Source organism: Rhincodon typus, chromosome 33 (genome assembly GCF_021869965.1).
Source record: "Rhincodon typus isolate 14 chromosome 33, sRhiTyp1.1, whole genome shotgun sequence".
In the NCBI taxonomy this organism is placed as follows: Eukaryota; Metazoa; Chordata; class Chondrichthyes; order Orectolobiformes; family Rhincodontidae; genus Rhincodon; species Rhincodon typus.
In genome coordinates, this window is record NC_063364.1 from 18,791,869 (window position 1) to 18,811,943 (window position 20,075).

Below are 20,075 nucleotides of genomic sequence, written 5' to 3' on the forward strand. Positions count from 1 at the left end.
TTATAAAAAAACAAGTTTCAGAAGTCTCTAGAAGACTTTGAGGCCCCATTATTTACCGTTGAAGATCGCAAATCAATCTTATATAAACAAAAATGTCCATTTGTGATGCACAAAACCCAATCACTCTAAAACCAGGCCTCAAAAAGAAATCACCATGGCTACAGAAATACTTAAACGTTCTTTATTAACTTCAGACACACAGAAAACAAGTTACTGTCAAAAACCAGAAAGACAAACATACTATAAATTATATTGAATATATACATGGAAAAAAATCACACAGTTTATATCACATTACGTTTTCTCACCATTGCGCATGCTGTTGAAAAATTCCACCCAAAATTTTAAGACTGCACGCTTAAAAACCCCACCATCCAGTCCAAATAGAATTCAACTCCATGAGCAATGACACCATATGACAACAGTGAATTAATCCATTTACACTATTTGACCAGACAATTAGAATGGAGTAAAGGTAAAACATTGGTGAAAAATAAATGCATAATACTAAAAAGATAAGATTATCTTTTATCCCATTCCTTCTAAGGATATCAACTTCTCTGTGAAACCAGCATGTGTGTTGTCCATTTATGGTTGCTTTGAGAATACGATGATGAACTGTTTAAGGTATTTTCATAAGCTATAGGGTATGGAGCTCCCAGTGTTTAGCTAGTGAAAGCGGAACTTGGGGTTACTGTACTACTGCATACCTATTGCCCTTCTCCATCTAGGTGGTGGAGGTCACTTGCTTAGAATGAGCTGCCAAAGATGCCTTTGTGATTTGCTACAATCTAACCTGTAGGTAGTACACAATGCTGCCATCATACACCAGCATTAGAGGCAGTAGGTGGATTGTTCATCTGAGACAGTGTAAGAGGGGATGGGGAGAGGTCATGCTGACATGTTGGTTGTTCTCAAAATTCAAAAAAATAGTACACTCTCTCACTTTAATCTCACAATTCTGTTCTGTAAAATATCTATCTTATTCCATCTTGAATTAGACAATATTGTCTTCCTTTACTTTCTTCCCTGTAACATATCTGGTTAATCAAGTAAATCCTTTCAACGTAAGTGCTTCTGTAATCACAGTGCTCTTTGTAATTTTGCACCGTACAAATTTTTTTTGGCAAGGAATACAAAGACAGATGTTGTAATTTTCAGTTTCAGCGCTGTAGTTTACAGTTGCTACATCACAAGTCAGAGAGTTAGCTATCGACTTGTGGCAATCTATACCTGCATTGAAACAGTGAGCTTTGGATTAATATGGAGCTGAAAGCCCAATTGAGCCTCCTTGCTGCCAGCCTGTCTGTGTAATTGCAGCATGGATCTCACCAACCACAGAGGGAAAAAATGGATGGGATAATTCTCAGTGATTGCTAACATATCGATTTTTTCCACTTTACATTTCACACAAATATTCGAGTATATTTTAAGTGGAGGAAATTAAAAATATAATTTTTTTTCTCCAAATATTACGCGCTGAAGCTAGCTGACGAAGTGTAATTAATTGAATGCAACCCACGTCAAAACATACTTTATTGACTGTTCTTATATGTCTGCTGTGCCCCCTGCATGCCAATGCCACCACCAACGCTCCCATCCTGGCGCTCAACAACTACTTCTGCAGTCAGTACAATATTTGTGTAACCACATGCCACAGCAATGTTGTCATCATGAGGCTGAATGTTTGGTAACCAAGATTAAAGAAGGGAAAGTTTGGCCAGAGTTGTTTCAGGTCAGTCTCTATGTTTGCAGTTTTCAGGCTCCATCTCTCTCCAGCCCCTGATGTTGGAAGCTGAATGTGTAGAACAGCACCTGTAGTTTCAAAGATCCAAAGTGATTTCTGCTTGCATTTCAACACTAATCTGTGACATAAATATATTTAAATTAATACATTGCACACCATATTTGCGTTTGACAGCGCATTCTCCTATCAAAATGTTGTGCGTGGAAATAAAAGTAGACATAAGTTTGGTATTTTAACTCTGTGCATTGTTTCTGAGGCTCATTGTGTATTTATTTTTTTTAATAAATATATCCAGAATAATGGAACAATAATAGGTTTGAATATCCACTATATTTTAACGTTGCTTATGATCTTTCTTTCCAAGTTATCTAAATGTCAGAGGTGATGATTGTCTCTTAATCAGCAAGCCAGGTTCTCCACAAATCGCTGATGCCTTGAATGTGCTAAATTGTCCTGAGATTATCATTCAGATAACTGGGAGAGTGAAGCTACTTGGTAGTATAGTTCCTTTTGCCTTTCAAAAACAATGCAGAAAACCGTGGTGAATGTCAGGATTCTCACTTACTTTGTTAGCTAATTGGGGGGTGGGGGGAGTACTGTCATTCCAATTACCACAGTGAATATGTCACTGGCTCCCTTGAGTTGAGTTATGACCATGTCCTGTTTACATGCTACTGCATGTGACCTTGGATGACATTCCCTGCAAACTTTGATTGACAGTGTTCTGCACTGCAGACTAAAATCGCATATGCCCTCTGTCCCAGAAATAAGCCAGTCCATTACCAGCAACTTTCTCAGAATGTTTTCCTATTTACCCAGTCATTTTTGCTCTACTAATAATTGGCTGAATATCTGCTTTTTTTTTCCACATAGCATATCATTGCTGTTGCTGGTACACCTTGTGGAATTGTATGTCCCTAAACTGAGGCAGGTAACGCAGCACAAAATGAATTAGCAGCAGTCAGTACAGTTAATCAGAAGTACCGCCAACACATTCTTCTGCTGTCTTGATGAAACAATGAGTTAAGCTTAGGAACTTTCACCTTTCACCTTTAGAGAGGTAAGCTGGGGAACTCTCACCTTTCACCTTAACTCTCTGAGCCAACATACAGATAAAAAAATCAATGCAGTAAATCAATAGGAAAATATTTTTAGCTTCTAACTGGAGTATATGTTTTGACAGGGCCAAAGAGGCTCAGGAAAGAACTATACAAGATAAAAGATAGAAAAGAGGTATTTTGCTTAAAGGCCATAGATTTATCACAAACATATCTTGGTGTATGACGTTTTGAGAAAAGCAACTATACAACTAGAACATGACCTGATTGGCATCTCTGCATTGTTGTTACATCAGTATTTAGCATGCGCCTCAATCCATGTAAGTTGTTCCTGAAATTATGAAATATTTTCAATCATATATAAAAAGCTAACAAAAAACAGCGCAGAGAATTGGATCCAATACTTTCAGTGTGACGAAATGGTGCACAAGTAATTAGGAAATCAGGGGTATAAGGAATTTATCCTATTTTTTTACAAAATACTGTTCAGTAGCTACAGAATTTGTGTGAGTACTAAAGTCTGATAGGATTGTGAGCCCAACCAAAGCCTTCACATGAAATCGCTTTTAAGTTGGATATCATTATTCAGTCATGAAGATTACTTCATCCCCGTTTTAACGTGTTGGACAGTGGCCAATTTATTTTCACTTCAGTGCCTGTTGTCTTCACTTCAATGAAGTGGCACAGTGGGTGTGATCAAGGCAGCTGTCAGAGCTGTGCCAAGCCAACCAGCAGCAAAGCAGAGCTGGAATAAACCCAGGTAAAGGGCCTGGCAGTGGACAAAGTGCACTCTGGCCAAGATTTATTAGATAAAACCGTCAATTTGAAGCTTTTCTTAGGCCAATGGCCACAGATCTCATCTCAAGGAGATAGTCACCTCTGGCCTTTCTGCAGACTGAAAACCTTCTGTCCATCCATCTTAAGGTGGCTTGACACTGGCTTCTCTACCCATTTTACAGCCAACGAACACTTCCTATTGATTTATTGATTTCTGTCTGCCTCTGGAAGGAGCTCAGAGCAGACTATATGTGCTCTTGCAGTCTCCCTGCATAGATTTTCTTTTCTCTTTTCTTTCATCCCAGCCGTGTTAGCAGTCTGTGGTGAAGCAGGAATTAGACCATGCGGGAGCCCAATTTGCTGGCAGTGAATATGATTGTACGCCAGGCTCCAGATTGAAAAGCAGCCTCTTGTGCTCCTGTTTCTTCTTCAAGTCTCTCAGCTCTCAGATTCAGCAGTTAAAAAGAAAATCAGGTCATTTACAAGGCGTAGAAATCCAAAGTTAGGATTTTACCTTTAAAAATGTGTGTAATTATCCTTTGAAAGTGATATTGATTTAAACTGCTTGTTGTTTTTTAAGATCCGCCTTCCTTCTTGAGTGTTCAAAAAATGTATTCATGACCTTACGCCCTCCTAAGGAAAGAGGGTTGAGAATACTCCCTGTTTTAAAATAACTGGTTTGACCTCTGGTAATTGGTCAGGATGCTAACATAGTCTAGAGATGGTCACTGCATGCATTAATGTCCACAGTCTGTTTGTTCAGGCAGCAAGAAGTCTACTGTGAAATTCTAAATACAGCATTCAGTTTAGCTAGGGACTAGATATAATGCAATCAGGCCAAATACTGCCCTGAGGTACTTAATGTCTGTGTTGTTCAGCTTCCTGGTAATATAAAAGTTTAATTTAAAGCAACTAACCTAAAGTTTACCAACACCGAAACATAACTGGGAAAACACATTCTGTGTTCTACAATGAAAGTGGCCTCTGTAAAATGTGGGTGCCATTTGAAAGGGCATCATTTGCAATGAATTCTGAAAGTGTCACACAGTGTATTGATCGATCAGTCTTGCCGACAATGTAGCCAGGGCAGGCAAAGAGCTGTTCCTGTGATCCAATTTTCTGAGCTCGCAGACACCTTCACTTGCAGGCAAATGGCGTCAGTGCAGAGTAGAGACTTTACACTGTTGTCTGCTTGTCTGAGCATTAAATGTTGTTAACTGCCGGCATTTCTTCCTTTGTATGGTGATAATGCCGACAGATCCTGCTTTTATTTAGAAGCAAATTTGAGCAATTAGGGAGTTTGCTGTAGTTTTCAACACACGGTTTTCTTTCTGCAGTAAAATCTTGATGTTTATTCCTGAATGCAGCATTTTACCCTTCCCTGTTCACCTTACTAGTTATCCACAGTTTATTTTTCAGCAATTTAGAACAATAGAACTCGTGAGATTACAGAATATTCTGATTTGATTTTCTTCACTTTGTAATGACTTTAAGCATTTGACACTGATTCAGGTTAGATAGTAATATGTGGTCACTAGTGTGCATCATCTGTCACCTCTGGATGATAATTAGAAGAAGAAAGTCAATAACAATAGTGCATAACAGTTCTTTACCAAGATTTAAATGAGCTGTACTATGTACATCTATTGATGAGCCTGCATGTGCCACTGGCTAATGAGCTTCAAGTTTGTTTTCTCGTAAAGTTTTCTCCTATTAATTATTGTTTTGTTAAATGTGAATGTAGGCAGAGGATTCTTTTTTTTATTTGCACATTTTCTAATGTTAGTGCGTTCAGAAAGATTTCTCCCTGCTCTCTGGAATTTTATTAAGAGCCTCTTAAGAGCTAACAGATTGTGGTGATTTCCATTTCCTCAACTTGAGAGCATCTCTTGAAGTCAAACTCTGGCCTGAAAAAGCAACCTGGGATTAATGTAATCTTGTCTACTCGCACTGGAAGAACATATTCAACTCTTATTTCTATGGTGCACGTCAATCTTTTAGGTGCCATGAATTTCAGCGACTATCTGCAGGTAGTAAACATTTTAATAAATCTGCTACTTCTCATCATAGCAAGCGCTATCAAAAGATTTTCGTTTCTATTGTTGTAGAATGTAAAAGCAATATATATTGAACTCTTCAAATCTGTTTTTCACATACTAAAGTGGGGGAAGGTAGGTAAAATTGCTGAATTAATAGCACCTATCATCTGATTAGCACAACAAAGATTGCCTGTATCTGAAGAGTTAAAAGATCTGAAGCTTTAACCACTGTTAATGCTAATCAGAATGATTCCTTTAACTTTGCAGCATTCTACCACTAATCTCCACTCCACTGTCTTCTTAGACAGTGTAGCGTGTTGCAAATCATAATACCCATTACAGGGCTGCACAGAAATTCAAATCTCCATGTTCAGGATGTGAACAGTTTGATGTCTTCATCAGCCTGTGTGATAATAAAAGCACTGAATTGGGACCTGGGCTGCAAAGTTCCTGCTCCAGATATCAGGCATCTGCCGCAGTGCCTCGTTAGCTGCCCACAAAGGTCCAACTGGGAAGGGATGCAACTGGACAGAGGCAGCCTGCTGGTCAGGTTGATTGTTTGACCTGTCCAGAGCAGACTCTTGGGACCTGAGACACTCTGCAAATGAGCATCAGTTTGGCCTGGAGGTCAGTCATGGCCTGACAGTATCGCTGATTTGTTTGACAAACCTCAAAAGGTTTCCCAAACCATTTCAGTGGTTTAATTCTTCTCACTCTCTCTTAACGCAGAGGGAAATCACCAGTCTAATTTAGATAGCAATGAGATAACTTATGGGAATGATTTGAAAGTAAATTATTTTCTTTGATTTTTGTCTCTCTTAATAGACCTCTCATCCTGTACCTGCACATCCAAGAAAATAGTTTCATACCGCAGAGTGGTGCTTAAGGTCAATATTATGCTGTAGAAAAATCAAGAGGCAAAATTATTCTAACTCAGAAGTTTTGAATTTTGGCTGCATTATATTAATATCAGTCAGCTGCAAAATGATATTTTACAAAAGGTTAACAGTGGAAGGGACACAGAAAGTAAACTAAATTGGGTGATAGAAATGAACTTATTCATAAATTTAGATTAGTATTAATAATAATTGTGGGAAATAAATGATCAAATGGCGTGATATTTTAACTGCTGTGTTGAGTCTCAGCAAGGTGATGATGTTTCAGGAAGGTTTCACCAGGCTCTGTGAAGCTGTTGAACACTTTCTGGTGTGTTGCGTACAATACACCCTCAAAGCATCAGAAAAATCAATACTAATTATGTGCAGGCTTATACCATTATTCTTTGCATTTATTTTAATGAACATAATAAAGCCTCCACCTACTGAATTTCTTCATAAGCCCAAAATTGAAGGACTAAAACGTGGACAATCTTTCAATCGACTCCCAGATACAAAATCACTGATGTAGTCTGTGAAAATTTACTTTTATGTGCAGATTTTGTTTGTGGTTCCCACTGGATGTTGCTATGTGTTGATCCCTGCTGCAAGGTAAAATATTGCTGCAAACATAATGTGGAAAAAAATGTTGTTTGTGAGATGTAGTACTTAAATTCAGCCCATGTCAGCAGACATGGTAAAGTGTCGTGGATCCTACAGGGATAAATGCAAAACCATTTATCTGACAATCTACAATTTATGAATGATTACCCATTGTACAGTATACATGTGTGGGAGAGGATGTTGAGAACATTTAACAGAAAAGTGTATTATGTCTCATCATCTGTAATGTCCATCTGATTGTTTGGTCTATTATACAACAATTGTAATGATAAATATTTTTACTAATGGTGAAAAACACGCACTTGACACATATCTCCAATTGGGGGGAAATATCTAAGCTGGGCTTGCTGCTGGACCAATTAATTTGGAAAGAAGTGAGGGTGGATATAAATGCAGGGAGCATCCACACTTGATTACTCTTTTAATGAAATGTCCATTGATTTGATAGATTAATGTGAAAAGAGAAGCAGCTGTGGAGTGGCTAATACTTCTAGGTTGGCTGCTAAGGAGAGGGGCCACGAAAAGGTGGGAAGGAAATTGATAAGAACTGGCTGAAGTGTCGATGAGGTGCAGAAGCATCCTACTAGAGTCATTGAGTCATACAACATGGAAACAGACGCTTCAGTCCAAATAGTCCATGTCGAACATGTTCCCAAACTAAACTACTCCCACCTGCTTGCGTTTGCTTCATGTCCCTCCAAACCTTTCCTATTTATGTACTTATCCAAATGTCTTTTAAATATTGTAACTGTATCTGCATCTACCACCTCCTCTGGTAGTTCATGCCACATAATAATGACTTTACGTGAAAACGTTGCCTGTCATGTTCTTTTTAAATCTTTCTCTTCTCACTTTAAAAATATGCTCCCTAGTTTTGAACTCCCCGACCTTAGGGAAAAGAACTTTGCTATTCAACCTTATCTATGACCCTCATTATGTTATAAGTATCCATAATTTCACCCCTCAACCTCCTATGCTCTAGTGAAAAAAAATTCCAGCATATTTTCATAACTCATTCCCTGCAACATCCTTGTAAATCTGTTCTGAACCCTCTCCAGTTTAATAATATCTTTCCAATAATAGGGTGACCACAACTGCACACAGTCCTCCAGAAGACGCCTCAGCAATATCATGTACAACTTCAATATGACGCCCCAACGCCTATGCTCAAAGGTCCAAGCAATGAATGTAAGTGTGTTAAATGCCTTCCTAACCACCCTGTTTACATGTGATGCAAATGGTAGTGAGATAAGTACACCGACCTGTGTTCCTGATACTTCTAGCGGTGGTTTGTCTGCAAAACAGCCTGAACTGTTAGGTTGTCTGTCATTCAGATTAAAACTATTTACCAATAAAATATGTATAATGCTGAGCAAAATCTTTTTATCTTGTGAATGAAACTATAGTGAACAAAGACCACACCCTGATGAGTAGTGGGTGATGTAAAGTGCAATAAACATGGTTGCAATATAAGTACAGTGGAGTGTACATAATTAACAAGCAGAATCCTTCCCTAGTTCTGAACATCTTGTGTATAATTAAAATTTGAAAGGCAAAACCTTTAGAATGATGGAGAATAAATTGAAGTAAATATTGACCCAATATCACAACAGTATCATCAAACATAGGAAGTCCATTCAATTGACGCCACTTTGGTTTTGTTTCACTTACTGATTATAGTTACAGTTAAGGAAAGCCAAGGGGTTTGTTTTTAAATGGTACTTCACTTCTCAGTTCTAACGAATAAATACAATAAAATGTTATGTGTTAGCTTTTGGGAATTAGGATGTGTCTGTGTATGAAGCTTCCCCTGAGGAGACTGACGAGGTGGTGTAGAGTCCATCCTGAGAGTGCACAATGTCAGGTCTCTGGAAGGAAAGGCCTGGAAGGCTGACTTTACATTCTGTGCTTTCTTGTGTTCTGGTTGAAAATAACAGCCTTGAAACTATGCAGCAGGATCATGTTGTTGAACATATATTGGGTTTTTCTGAAATACTACTCTGCTGTTTTAGCTCAGACATCGACTGGTTCATTTTAAACAAAAACTAACGCAACAACTGAAACAGCAGAGGCAGCCAGAATTGTAGATGAACCAAGCTTTCATACTGGTTAGATCAGTATAAATACAAGGCTGTAGAGAATACACGTTGGCTGGAATGCCGTTTCAAAATGCTGAAAAACAATAGAGGAGTTCTAATATTGTTATAGATGATATGAGTGAATCTCTGATGGTTGATACAATAACCAAAACCAGAAGCAGCAATCCAACTGAACCACCTTGCATTTTAACCATTTTCTACATTGACAAGGTTTTGTTTTTAATTTCTAGAATTTTGGGCTCATGTTTCAACTCCCGCCAATCTTTCGCATTAATACCACTAATCAGAATTGTGGCTACTGAAATGTCCATGCAGATCCATCTGAATGGCAAGCAAAGTCGTTCTGGTTGCATTGATCTGTAAATGAGACCCTAACCCATCCCACATCCTCTACACAGTTAGAACTCATCTCATGACCTATTTCAGATGGGATGCTGTAAATTGTCACACTCTCCACAGATACAGACAGACTTAGCTTTTAATGATGAAGAAAGCCAGCTGTATTCAAACCATGTCGATGAATCTGGGATCTTCCAACCAACTACAAATCCAATGAGGGGATATGCCTGTTTACAGCAATTAAACCTAATGGCCTTAAAGAGATAGGGTTCCACAAGCAGCAGAAGGTACATTTTTATTGCTGTAGAAAGCATCACCATATTTTTATCATGATACGTCCCCTGAGTTTGAGCAATGCCACAGGAGGTTGTGGCATTGTGGGTGGGTGCCACAATGTTAGAAAGCTATTTTAACACTCATCAGAACAACTTGATTTGAAATTAGCCTGATTGTACAAATACAAATGATCTATATGTATAATTCTCCATTAGACAGAAGTTAATTGAACATGATTAGAATCAATGTAAAGGCAGTTACTTGTTTATTGCTTACAGTATTTCAAATACAGTAAGAGTTTAAATCTGAAGTAAGAATTCACATTTTTAAAAAATGACTAACCTAATAGTAACAGACCAGTATTTTATTTTATGATATGGCAATATCTATCATGTTTCAAAGATAACATCAAATTGCACCAGCAACAAGCGAACAAAATGGTTTCCATCACAATACTGAATCCTGAGGCAAGGTTTTCCCATGATCCCTTCAATAAGAAACGGGGGAGTTCCAAGCTTGTATTTGTCAGTAGCAATGTTGTCAGAGACAGTCTTCTGATTGTCGCTAACATCTTCAAACTCTCTCTCCTAGAAACCAAAGTCCCCACCTACTTCAAGAAGACCACCATCATCCCTGTACCTAAGGAAGCACTTGCAATGTGCCTTAATGACTACCATCCAGTGGTTCTGATCTTAATAATCATGAAGTGCTTCGAGATGCTGATCATGGCCTGCATCAAATTAAGTCTCCCAACCTGCCTGAATACCCTACAATTTGCCTACCGATGTAACAGGTCCACAGAGGATGCTGTATCCCTTGCCCTGCACTCATCCCTGGAACATCTGGACATCAATAGCACATATGTCAGACTCCTACCCATTGACTACAGCTCCGCCTTCAACACCATTATCCCCTCCAGACTGATCTCAAACTTTGTGACCTTGGTCTTGGCCCCACCCTCTGCAACTGGATCCTCAGCTTTCTGACCCACAGACCGCAATCAGTGAGGATAGGTAACTGTACCTACTCCACAATAACACTCAACACTGGAGCCCCCCAAGGATGTGTCCTCAGCCTCCTGCTGTACTCCCTGTACACCCAAGACTGTGTAGCCAAATTCTGAATGAATGCCATCTACAAGTTCGCTGACGACACCACCATAGTGCAACGGATATCTAACAATGATGAGTCAAACTACAGAAGGGAGATAGAGGGCTTGGTGACGCGGTGCAATGAAAACAATTTGTCTCTCAACATCGGCAAAACTAAGAACTAGTCATTGACTTCAGAAAGAAAGGAGGAGAACACGCCCCCATCTACATCTACAGAATCGAGGTTGAGAGGGTAAAAGCATCAAGTTCCTCGGAGTGACGATAACCGCTGTCCTGGACTTCCAACATAAATGCGACAGTCAAGAAGGCACAACAACACCTCTTCTTCCTCAGGCGGCTCAGGAAATTTGGCATGTCCATAAGGTCCCTCTCCAACTTCTACAGATGCATCTTTGAAAGCATACTGTCCGGGTGCATAACAGCCTGGTATGGCAACTGCTCTGCCCAGGACAGTAAGAAGCTACAGAAGGTGGTGTGCACAGCCCAGACCATCACAGAAGCCAACGTTCCATCCATGGACTCTGTTTACATGGCTCGCTGCCACGGAAAGGCGGTCAACATCATCAAAGACCCATCGCACTCTGGTAATGATCTCCTACAACCTCTTCCGTCAGGCAGCAGATACAGAAGCCTGAACACATACACCAGCAGGTTCAGGAACAGCTTCTTCCTGGCCATTTTAAGACTGATGAATGGACTCTCTATCCTCAAATAATGATTGATCTTGCTAATGTTGATTTTGCCTAATGCACGCCCTGTGCAAAGTAACCTGTTTGCCTCTAAGTATTTTGGTTGCTATGATCCGCCTGTATCACTCATAAACAAATCTTTTCACTGCATTTCAGTACACATGACAATAAATATCAATCAATCAGTCTGCCTCTCGTTCACTGTCCAAATAATGGCAGCAAGTAAGCTTCCAATCCTGCTTGTCCATCACCTCTAGACCCTCAACTGTCCCATTGGGAGAGGTGGTGCTACTGAAACAGGTTGTTTGTCTAAGAGGGCAACTCAACTTGGAGCCACCCTCAGAGATGTAATTACAAAATGAAAAATCAGAATTGCCACTGGGTCAGGAGGGGCACTGATGTTAGGGCTGGCTGCTGAACAGAGGACAGCAGTCACTTTAAATAATTAAGGCCCTTATTACAAGTGATATTTTCAGCCCATTGGTACTTTGCCAATGGGAGTGTGTGCGCCCACAAGACAGCCACAGCAAGGTCAACTCCTGGGGCAGCAGGATTGGGCGAGTTGTGTAAGGATGGGGGAGGATGCCAGCCACAGGTAAAATGCCAAAGGGTTGGGAAACCAACCCTAATAAGGTTCTTAATTATTTAAATTGCCTGGCCAACATCAATCAATAGGCAACTGAGGTGTATTCAGTCCCACCCTTATAAAAATCTCCTTGGTGTAGGGAATGTGTTGAGGAGTCACCCTGATGCACCTCCCTCCTATTTTCCTTGACATCTCCCCCTCAGCTGACTACACCTGGGCTACAAAAACCCTACCTCTGGACTCAGCATCAATGACCGAGTAAGTGTCTGGAAATTGCAATTCGCACAGCATATCAGTTGAATTTAGCTCGATCATAATAGTTCCATGTGGTAATGATTCAGGTTAGCCAACGTGAGGATGAAAACGTTGTCACTGTACACTATGGGAGCTCTGTTTAGGTTGATCATTTTCATTTTGTGATCTGTGATCCATCCTCTGACAGGTCAACACTTTGTATCATTCAAACAACATTGCTTTTGTTCTCAAATTCTGAAATATTGTTTAACTAAGTTGAATGGCTCAGCAAATTGCATCACATCTCATTCCGATGGAGTGCCCTACACATTCTGCCATTCCATTTGTAATTATAATGTGTTATTAGCTGCAAGCTGCATCCTTTACCAAAGCTGACTATTGCTGATCTGGAGTTTTGTCCCTGCCATTTCCTGCTCTTGCTCTGTACTGACCATATTGGCCAGAGGCTGCCCTTGGTTTATAGTTTGTCATTGATTTTTCTCTGGATTCTGACAGAATCATAGATCCACAGCAAACGAAGAAATGCTTTCTCTGCTTTGAACTGTCTTTAATTTAGGCTGGAGTAAATCAAAGTCCATCCTGAACATCTCACAGCTCATAGAGCAGAAGGGTGACAGGCTTCAGCCAAGAACACTTGTGAAAAAAAACGACTCTGCTTTTCGTTTAATGTGGCGTGCTCAGCCATCCAAGCTTGCAATTTTATTTAAAAATTTGAACATATTTTTCCTCCTCCTAAAATTCTTGCATTTCAAATTTGCATGTGCCTTCCAGTAGCTTCCAGTCCACAACATTATTTTACTTTTACTAATGATGGGAGTTCTTCAGTTCCTGCAATGGCAGGAACATCATCAGGAGTCAGGGGCATAAAAGAGAATGGCAAAGGCAGTCTTTCCTACAACTGTAACATCTTTAGAAAGAAAAGGTACTTTCAAAGACATTAAAGACAGTGGACTGTCATGTCTAAATTGAGACTTTGAAGCACTAATAGTAATTAACTACTTTCTTAGTAAAGAAAAATCTTAAATGCCTATTTACTTGATAGTCCCCTAGGGTGTCTTTGTTTTTGAAGGGGGAGAAAAAAATCTTAGCTGCAAAATAAGCAGGCGATTCTAATCAATAGAGCCAGAGGAGTGTATTGATTACTGCGACTACATTCTCTATTTGTTAACCCTTTCACTTCTGCCAGCGCTGTATTATTACAAGTTGAAACTTCCCAGTAGACTAAATGGGTTGTCTATTTTAGCTAATGGCTCAAAAGGTAATCTTGATGGTTCTGGAAAATGCAACCCGAACCATTTATTTTCACAAACATTATAGATCCACATGAAATTGCATGGTGGAATATGTCCACAAAAATTACAGGGTACAGTAATAGCTTTTCTGACATTGTTTGAAATCTGTGAGGCAGCCATGTTGCTCAGACTAGACAGAATAGGAGCAGTATTTCCACAAAAAGTAATAGTGTTTTCAAAAGAACTGCTATAAATGATCAGAAATCATTTTCAAATAAATGCTGGGCAGCATACACTTTTTAAATCAATAATTTATTTCAAAATTGTGATTATATAGAATATTTGATCCAGTCTGAATATTTTGTATGGCATGGTTGCTTGTTATGTTATTTACCTTCTGATTTAGAGATACATCTTCTAACATAATTTTCAGTATTGATTTCTAAGATCCTTTAAGTCTAATAAAATTATGGTTAAATTTGATTCTTATTGATAAATCTCCAATACATCACCAAATAAAAAGATAGGTCTTGAAAACCTGTTAACTATCATGATTTTTTAATGATGTTTCAGTATGTTGCATTTGCTACAGTCTCCTCTGCCTTGCCTCAATCAGTTTGTAGTCATGCTTATGCATACATAGCTTCATTTTTTAACTATAGACGTAAACCTTCCATAGAACAGAAAATCCAATCAGAAAATTGACAGGAAATAAGTATCGAATGTGAGTTTTCATTCATAAATTCCTCAATTTGCCATTTTTGTTTAAGATAATGCTTAAAATAATAGCAGTAGAATTTAATATTTGGAAACATTAGTCCTGATTTTGTTCCCTTTACTTCAGCATTCCTGAAGGAATGAAGCAGAATTTCACATCTCATCCAGAAACAAGACCAGTTTTGATTTCTTTTAACTTCCAAATTTTGTTAGGGACTGGGCTCATGTCTTAGGCAAATCTGTTCAGTGTGTTTATTGGTATTTTGTTTCCTTAACTGCATTTTTCTTTTTTTTCAAACAAGGCATAATTTTATAAAATCTCTGCAGTGGAATCCATCTTTGAAAAATGGAAAAGGGGAAGAAATCCTTTGTCACTTCTTAAGAATAAAAAAAACTACCATTAGACTACATGTTTGCGATGTTACTGCTCTCCTGTAATCATCTGATAAATGAATTAGCCAGTAATTTTGCTTAAAAACATTGAAACAGATAATTGAGTGAAGAAGAAAATTGTGTGATAAAGTTGGTTTATTACATGTATAAGTCTTTTTAGGTTATATCCTTGTAAGCAAGTAACACAAGGAAGATGATCAATAATGCAATTCATGTATGAATTAAAAATGTCAATTTAAGCTTGAATAAACCGGTTATGAAAACATGTTTATGCACAAAATAAGGTGCGATCTTATCTAAAGAAGTATTTCCATTGAAATGTTCATGTGTTATATTATTTCAATTTTCAATATCGATGTTCAGGGAAAGAGAATACATTTTAAGGGGAAAGATATATTTTACAGCAATGGCGATTACTGTGGCACAAAAAATGTCATTAAAACCGAATTTGCACCCACACACTCGTTGCCAAATGCCCCATCTGGTAACATTTCCACGTTCTCTGTGAAGGAAATCAATACTAATAATCTGTGTGGGTCTCACAGGGTGTAGGTTTTTCATCACAGGTTATCCTAGATTTCTTTCTCTATCTTTATACTGACACAGATTTTGCTTTCTGTTTACCCACATTTAGTTTCACCCTTACAGACCACAGAGGAGATTAAAACATGTACTTTGTTTAAATTCTGATCGGTACTCTATTAAATTACAGCCTCTCTCCAGTCTGAAGAAGTAGCAATTTCTGGTCGGTATGCACTGAATTATATTCTTTTGTAGAGTATATAATTTAAGGTTAGTTATTAAGAAAAATGCAAGCAAAATAAAAGCAATCCATCTAACAAACTGCTCGGGTTTGTAATACAATATTTACACTTTTTTTCCGAATGATCACGAGAATTGATACTTTTGGTTTTAATTCCTGGCTGAAATGTAAAACAGCAGTGAGCAAAGGTCACTTAGTACTGTTCACAATGTCGCAATTTTTGAATGAGTTTAAATGTTTTTGTCCATTTCACATTGCATCAGCCTTAAATCCAAAGTCCGTGTTACAAATATTGTTGAAAAGGAGCTTTTGTCTAAAATCCAGTGTTAAAACTGCATTTGATGAATGGCTGCCTTGAACTTTTACGCTAATCAATGCTGGTGCCATGGTTGCATAAAAGCATAGGTTTCCAGAGGCGAAGCAGTCACGTGGGAGATCCACTACACAGTTAAAGGAGACACCCTGTTTACGTATTTACTAGAAATTACACTAGGTCCGGCTTAACTCAACAGGACTGGCATAAATAATTCAGAACTGAGCAACTCATTCACATTAAAGTAACCATCTTGTACGCAGAATGCTTACTGTCATTTCTACCACAGCCTTCTTTTAAAAGAAATAATTTTACAGCGATGCCCTTCAGTTTTAATATGTTGCCAGCAAAGGTAAGTATGTGTTCTTATTACTCTGCATCACAGTGGCAGCGTAAAAATAAAGGAATAAATGTCAGATTTATTGATTTTTAAAGAGTTTTGACAAATGATTATCATTTGCCATATATTTCATGACACGGAGCGTGCTTGTGTTTCGTCAGAATGTTTGTGTTAAATTCGCCTAGTATGAAAAGAATTCGGGTGTGGTTAGAAAACTTACCTCCAAAAGGCAATGTTTTGAGTGAGTGTATTGCCTGTAGAGTTAAGCACTATGATAGATACTTAATTATCTCTAAAAAAGAACAGATTGAAATGCTGTCGGTGCAAGTATGGCTTTGGTCCCCGTGCTGAGTTTGAGCATGTAAATCTAAATTCACGTTTGAATGCAGTACCGAGAGAGTGCTGCACCAGCTGATATGCAGTCTTTCACAACAGATATAAAAACTGAGGCCACATTTACTCTGTTACATGGACCATAAAAATCACAGGCCATGGGTTGGAAGAAGGGCAGAAGAGGCTGAGGGGCGATTTGCTTGAAGTAAACAAAATTATGAGAGGCGCAGACAGAGTAGATGGTGAGAATCTCTTTCCCATGGCAGACTTGTTCAAGAGGACCAAATGATTCAGAGGAGATCTGAAGATTTTTTTTTCACCCAGACGGTGGTAGGTATACGGGATGTGTTGCTTGAGAGGGTGGTGAAGGCAGGTACTCTTGCAACATTTAAGAAGCATTTGAATGTGCACTTAAAATGTCAGGGCATAGGATGCTATGCACCAAATGCAGGTAATTAGGATTACTGTGGTTTGGGGTGTTTGTTGGTTGGCCTAGTTGTTGTGGGCTGAAGGGCCTGTTTCTATGCTATATGACTCTATGAGTAAGAGTAGGGAAGTTTGTCTCTGTAACAAAGAAAATATTTATCCTTCAATGAAAATCACTAAACATACATTACCTGTTTATGATCTTGTTGCTATTTGTGGCACTTTGCTGTGTGCAAATTGGTTCCCTCATTTTGCTGTTTCAACAGTGATTATATTTTCATTGTACATTGTGGGCTGTAAAATGTCCTGAGATTTTGAGAAGTGTCTCATAAATACAGGTTTTATCTTTACCTTTTAAAATCTACATTTAGACAAAGCAATTTGTGCTAAAGCTCGTACGATCGTGAAAGAATTGCTGAAGCTAAGGCCACTGTACTTCATACTGTGGACAGAGCCCTACACCCCAACTCCCAATTGTGAAGGAGTACACTTTGGCATTAAAAGTAATTTTTGTTCTGGCAATGTTTTTTCACCAAATCCTTCAGACACATTCAGCCAGGATGCAATAGCTTTACAGGTAACCTAACTGAGAGTCCGAATGTGGCAAAAGAGAAAAAGGCAGAGCAAGGAAAATGATCATAACAATAGGAAAAGGAACATTAAAAATGTCATTACATTGACTTTGCTGCTATCTACAGACCCCAATAATTTTTGTATGCACTTTAGAGACAAAATGTAATGTGTTTACTTGTACAAATGGTTGCCTGAATGTTTGTACCATTAATTTGTACCATTCAGGGTAGCACCGTGGCTCAGTGGTTAGCACTGCTGCCTCACAGTGCCAGGGACCCGGGTTTGATTCCAGCCTTGGGTGACTCTCTGTGTGGAGTTTGCATGTTCTCCCCGTGTCTGCGTGGGTTTCTTCCCACAGTCCGAAGATGTGGGATGCTCTTCAGAGGGGCGGTGTGGACTTGTTGGGCTGAATTGCCTGTTTCCACACTGTAGGGATTCTATGATTTAATTGGTGAAGTACTGCTTAGTAAAGAAAACTAGAATCTTCTAACATGACATATTGCAACAGTATAATAAGTATAGACATGCTTGAAATTAAAATTTCACACGGTGGTTAAAAAGAGATAAGTTATTAGTGTTTACTCCAACGTTACATCTACAACAGGAGACTGAAGGAGCTGATTATTCCCTGTAGTTTAATTTGAAGTCATTATTGCTCTGTGTACACTTTGCTGTTGTTACAAGTAAATTGTAAATGGTAGCTACTGACTTCTGAGCAAATGAATACCCAACATGTCATTCAACGACAGGTTTGTATACTTAACTGAAGTAAATTCAGATACATGTTCTAAAACCAAATTTAAAATCCACTCAGGGTTTAGCACCTCTTGGCATTCGTGATTAATTTGGTGTAATAAGTGACAAAGACCAGTTGAGGGTAGAATGCTACATATGGGGTTTCTGGCAAAGCACATGCTTTCATCATAAATAATGTTCATGCATAGCCTCAGATCTAGAGTCACTTTGTATCATCTTGCTGTTAAGGATGATATGAATGAGATTGACAACCTTGGTACAAAACAAGAAACTGTAAAGTTATTAATTAAAACAATAAGATAATTGTATGTCTAAATTGTACCAAGATTAAAATGACAAAATGTTTTGTAGCTTTTAGCTTTCAAATGTGCACAAGTGCACCATGACAGTTTCTGATTGACCATGATCTCTATGCAACCCTTAAAGCTAAAGTTTACCAAAAATCAGCCAAGTGACCATTTCTGGGAGTTTAATAGAAGATTTCTTTCCATGAGTTTCAGTGAATTTCCTCACGCAATTGTCCACAACTTACTTAGTTACAGACGTGCCATGCCTCAATGATGCCACTCACCTGCTATCAGAAGTACTCCTTGATACCAGGGGCATCTAGGATTTCCACCGCCAACAGCAAATCTGAACCCCAACTTGGGCACCAGGTCAATCACTGCAAACCAGGAACTTCCAATCACAGTCGCAATGTTGGAAGAATTGCGAACAGAAGCAAGTTGGCAACTAATTTGTTGGCAAGTACCTGGAGGTCCTGGTGGAGGAGGTGATGAAAAGGACTGTTACCCAGGTCTCTCAAAGGGGAACACAGCATCAGACCATGCCAGCCTGGTCAGATGTTGCCACCAGTGTCCATGGATTGGAGGTTTACCAGAAATCCATGAAGAAGCTTCATGAACTTCTCCTCTCAGCAAGGACATATGCCCCCATCTTCTCTCTGCACCTTCACACCCACAGTCATAAGTGGGTTTATTTTGTAATGTTGAATGACGAGGTCAAGTTTGCTTGAGGCTAGGTTTTCTCGTCAGTGCATGAGGTCCACATGCAGCGTTGTGTGATGACAGATGCCTTTCACCTGTTACCATGTGGGTGTCTGTTTAAGACTATTGCTCTTTGAAGGGCCGCACGTCACACCAAAGTAGAGCCTGCTCCCTCAGAAAATAAAACTGTTAACACAACCTGCAGTGGGTGTGGTGACAGCCATTTCCATCATACATTTGTGTTTTGAATGAAGGTGGAAGGCAACACAGGTAACACCAGACGGAGTGAGTGAGTCCCAGACTCAGTCTCTCAATCATGGTGACTCCCAAAAACCCTTTGTGTTTCTTTTTGCCTTCCCCTTCCTGTCAATCCTAATCAGCTATGATCATCCCCACGTTCCCAACCAACCCACTTATTTAACTGCTTACCTTCCCACTGTACACCCTGAGCCCTGGACATACAGTATAGTAATGCCAAAGAAGCTCTGTACTGTACCCCCTATCGCTGTCAGCATGGTGGTGACGATCAATAGCCTGCTCTCTTATGATGTGGAGGTGCTGGTGTTGGACTGTGGTGGACAAAGTCAGAAATCATATGACAACAGGTTTATTTGAAAACACAAGCTTTTGGAACCTCCGTCCTTCCTCAGGTGTTAGCTTGTGTTTTTCAAATAAACCTGTTGGACTGTAACCTGGTGTTGTGTGATTTCTGACCTTGCTGTCTTATGTGCTATTGTCTGTTATCCTTATATTCTGAGTTTCCACAC